This window comes from Palaemon carinicauda, chromosome 2 (assembly GCF_036898095.1).
Source record: "Palaemon carinicauda isolate YSFRI2023 chromosome 2, ASM3689809v2, whole genome shotgun sequence".
NCBI lineage: Eukaryota > Metazoa > Arthropoda > Malacostraca > Decapoda > Palaemonidae > Palaemon > Palaemon carinicauda.
In genome coordinates this window covers 37832414-37837413 of record NC_090726.1, presented here as the reverse complement: position 1 = coordinate 37837413, position 5000 = coordinate 37832414, and positions in this window count along the sequence as shown.

Genomic DNA, 5000 nt, shown 5'->3' with positions numbered 1-5000 from the left:
TAATTAGCGTTACAGCTTTGTGCACTTAAACCCGTTTTGTGCTTTGGAATTCTATGTGGAGGAAGTTATATGTGTAATATATACATCATTACAAATTGTGAGACATGATTGTAAGCTACATTGTAATATTAGAAAATCTCTGTACAAATGACTATCAGTAGATATCAAGCATGCATTTGAAGTTTCACAATTTATACAAATATATATATATATATATATATATATATATATATATATATATATATATATATATATATATATATATACTTAATGGCTTCTTTTCCCCCATTTTAAACAAAGAAACAGCTTTACTGACATGCATACATTTACAAAGGAAATGATGATAAGGTTTATATTATAACTGATTTAAAGTCTGGAACAGCCTTATTAACAAACAAAAATTCACGGGTTGATGACGCAACACAGTCAGGCGTTGGCGAAGACAGAGAAAAATTATTTTTTTTTTTTCATTATTCGATATATCTATGTTGATTACGTTGATTTTAAGAACACCAAATTACACCATAGTCATTCACCTAATGACATATAACTATTACTCCTAAAATTATTTGAATCTGTAATGAATAAGATATTTTCCATTCAAATAAATTTCATTTGGCAGCGCTGTCCCAAACTCTTCCCACCCACCTTGACTATGCTGATGATTGTTACCTTGGTCACGTGTACAGGGATATGACTTATAATCCAAGTGTTCTGGTGATGAAAGGAAATATTAAACACTTTTATAAGTGAAGTCAGGCTGCTTCCGATAACATATGAAAAATTCACACACTTTGCTAATAAAAATACTCATTCATAATAAGGAAATGATTGTTGGACAATTTACCAACTACCAATTCTCTTTCCCCTACCATCCTACCACCCTTTTTTGCCCCACGTGGTCGTCTAATACAAGACTATATTACTTTGAACAAGGTGCCTCTGATGCCATCTATTGGCAGTAAAGTAAAACTCGTTACAGGAGGGAGCTATGGGGGGGCTGCAATATTATGCTTTTCGGAATGTAAAACTATTGTTATTCTACTTAGTTTTTATTATTAATGCATGTCATGTCATGAAACATATTTATTATCTTTAGGTTTTATAAAAAGGTAACTGAAAATTAGATCAAATATGTGTGTAATAACTTGATTGTCTCACCGATTTCAGTAGATGTGGCATAATCTGGTGACCACTGCTGACCCCCAAATGTAATTGAACCAACGATTGTTTGCTGTTGAAATATTTCTGTGACATTTATTGTGAAATTTGTAATTTCCTAAAAATTAATTTGTGGCCAGACAACAAGGAACATCAAGTTCACATGCATCTATTTTTTACCAAATTTTGTGCCCAAATAGCAACAGAAATGAAGTAATAAAAATTATAATGAGTGGATGGTGGGGGTAATCAGCAATTTGGCTCTACTTCTGAGGCCATCTATTGGTCATGAAAATAAACAATATGTAGAGCTCCTTAATACTTGCATTCTGGAACCTTCCATGACGTCATTTTGGTTTAGAAGTAGCGAAAAATAGCCTACTAAATAGGAGTTGAATACAATTTATGCTTGCCACATATATTTATATATAAGTTTGTATATGTATGGATAGAATTATTCACATGAATGGAACAAGGGACCTGTGATGCCATTTTTGACAAGAAGTACTAGGATTCTAATCAAATTTGAAGAAGTGTGTGATTACTTAAACATACTTTCATGCTAGTTTTTTTTTTAATTAATTCATCAATAATCCTTAATTCCAGTAATACTATTTTTCTTCAGATTTTTCCGGCCAAAAGTTACGATAATTATATATAAAATACAGATAATACGTATTAAAAATATATAGAGCAGATCCCACTATTCTAAAAGCAGAGTTGGAACTCAGCCTCAGAATTAAAAAATCCCAAATTTAACTAAATTATATCCATTCTGCAGAAAGTACTTTGTTAGCTAAGCATAAGTCCAATTATAGATATCAATCCTCTATAATTTGTGCCTTGTTACATGTACCAGTGGCGTGGGATCGTTTTTTTGGGGGGCTGTGGGTAGGGGGCTATAGTTTGAAATTGCACTGACGGCGGGGCTCCGTTGGGCTTGACCCCAAATGGTCTTTTTACGAGGACACACCCCTAGATGCGATTTTCTGGCATCTGACAGCATATTGTGGCAACGAAAAAAAAAAATGTTTATAGGAAGATTTTCATGTGACTAATTAGAATTTGTGCACTGACTATAATGAAATATCGGTAAGTCTACTTGATGGATATGTTAACGAGGTTGATTCTATGTTATGTACCACCCGTGTGTCACACGATCGTACATAGTAACGACATTTCTCTTTTTTGTATATATTATCCTTTGTATCTTCGCTCTGCCCTCGCACTGACAGCAATTTGTAATAACCTGTCTGCCTACCTTATTGTTATCTGTTAACAGAACCGGTTGCCGGTTGGACAAGAAATAGCATGTTGTATTTTGTGACCTTCTTACCGGGACTTGGTGTATATAAAAACTCGAGGTTCTGTAATACAGTTACTCAGTTGCTTTCATCTCGCCTTTTGAGTCACAACCTACTCTTGGCTCGTCGCAGTTATAAACTCATTCCCAATATCGATGAAGTTAAGCTATCAGTTTTCTCAGCCTGCTATGTTTTTACTTATGATTTAAATCTGTCATTTTTGTTTATCAGTTGCAATTTTATCTTCCCATCTCTACGGCTTATATGTTTTTAATTTAGTGCAATTCATAGGTTACATATGACATATATCTAATGTTTTTTGTTTTATAATTATGTTTCTTGCCTTTGGTTTTACACTGTGGTGATAAGGTAAGAAGATGAAAAACCTCGCCAACAGATAGGTAATCCATTGACTTGTTAATACTGCAGGTTTTTAATATGTCCTCCTATGGGCAAAATAATGTTTATATTTACAGTACATATATATATATATATATATATATATATATATATATATATATATATATATATATATATATATATATATGTATATATATTAATATATATATACATATATATATATATATATTTGTAAATAATATATATATATACATATATATATATATATATATATATATATATATATATATTTATAAATAATATATATATATATTTATTTATATATATATATATATATATATATATATATATATATATATGTATATATATTAATATATATATACATATATATATATATATATATTTGTAAATAATATATATATATATATATATTTATTTATATATATATATGTATATATATATATATATATATATATATATATATATGTATATATATATATATATATATATATATATATATATATATATATATATATATATAGCCAGAACAGGCCACCTTTGGACATTAAACTCCCAACGTACATGGGAGAATCATTTTACAGTGCTACTAGAAGAACGTTATAATGCCTTTATGGGTGTAAGGTTAAAATAGGAACCCCAAGGAGTGTCTGTAGATAATAATTAAGCCTGATATTTCTATCTTACAGAATATGAATTATATTACAGTTTTCTGAGCTAGCTACTGGTATAATACAGATAAATTTAGAATGAACACCAAGAGCGGATTTCCTTTTAATTAGGTTATCTTTTTAACTGTTTTATTAAGTTTAATATCACCAAGTAAAACGAAGACTACTCAATGAATTAATCAAATAAAAATAACTGCTTTAATCTTATATATCACATGGTTTTCTATAAAATCACATCTAAGGTACAGGCTAAAATTGGATTATACATTAGGGTTGGTAATTTTACAGAGCGTACGAAAACATCGAAAACAAAAAGATATGAAATCCAATGAAACAAATAACACAATTATCCTTTTTTATGGTGTATTTCTAATCAAATTACTCTCCCTCGTTATAGTTTTTTTTTATCCTTTCATGTGAGAGAAAATTCCAGTTCCAATTCTGCTCCTGATTGCAAGAAAAAAAAAGAAATATAGAAACTGTGACTGGTCAATTTGATAAATGAAATAATTGACGAATAAAGAATAAATAACTTTAATGGAAACATCATAATGTTATCTAATTTCATCTCATTATCCTTTTATCAAAGCAAAAAGGAATGATAAAATAGCAAACGTATTAGTTCAGTTTGTAAATAAAAAAGAGAGAAACTATAAATGGTCAATTTGATAAATGGATTAATGGACGAATAAAAAATAAATATATGTAAATAAAATCTTATAATGTTATTTAATTTCATCTTATTATCTTTTTATTAAAGCAAGTATTTCATATTAGTATCACAAACAGAAAGGAATAATAGAATAACAAACGTATTAGTTCAGTAACTAAATAAGAAAGAGAGATTATATGAATGGTCAATTCGATCAAATAAATAATGGACGAATAAAGAATAAAAAACTTTAATGGAAAATTTATGATGTTATCTATTTTAATCTTTTTATTCAATCAAGTACTTCATATTAGTCTTACAAGCAGAAAGGAATAATAGAATAACAAACGTATTAGTTCAGTAATCAAATAAATTGAAATGCTCTTAGCAAAGAACACTTTATATGACTTCTTATACCATTCAAAATATTGTAAACCAATTAATTAATGACATTAGTAAATCATATGGAAGAGAAAGATTAAAGATATGTGTGAATTAATAGAAGATAAACGTCAGACCCTTTACCGCACTTTTTAAAGGCCACTCATGATTGGCAGAGGCAAGGGACAGTGACATTGCCCTATCAACTAGGACAATGCTTAGATTGACCATGTATACATATGATCAGCACCCAAGCCTCTTCTTCACTCAAGCTAGGGCCAAAGAGGGCCAGGCAATGGCTGTTGATGACTCAGCAGATAGACCTATAATCTCCCCCGAACTCTCCATCTTTAGCTCACAAGGATGGTGAGGTTGCAGTGTACAAAGTAACTAACTAGCTTGAGTGGGGCTCTAATCCCAGTCTGGCGTTCACCAGTCAGGGACGTTACCGCA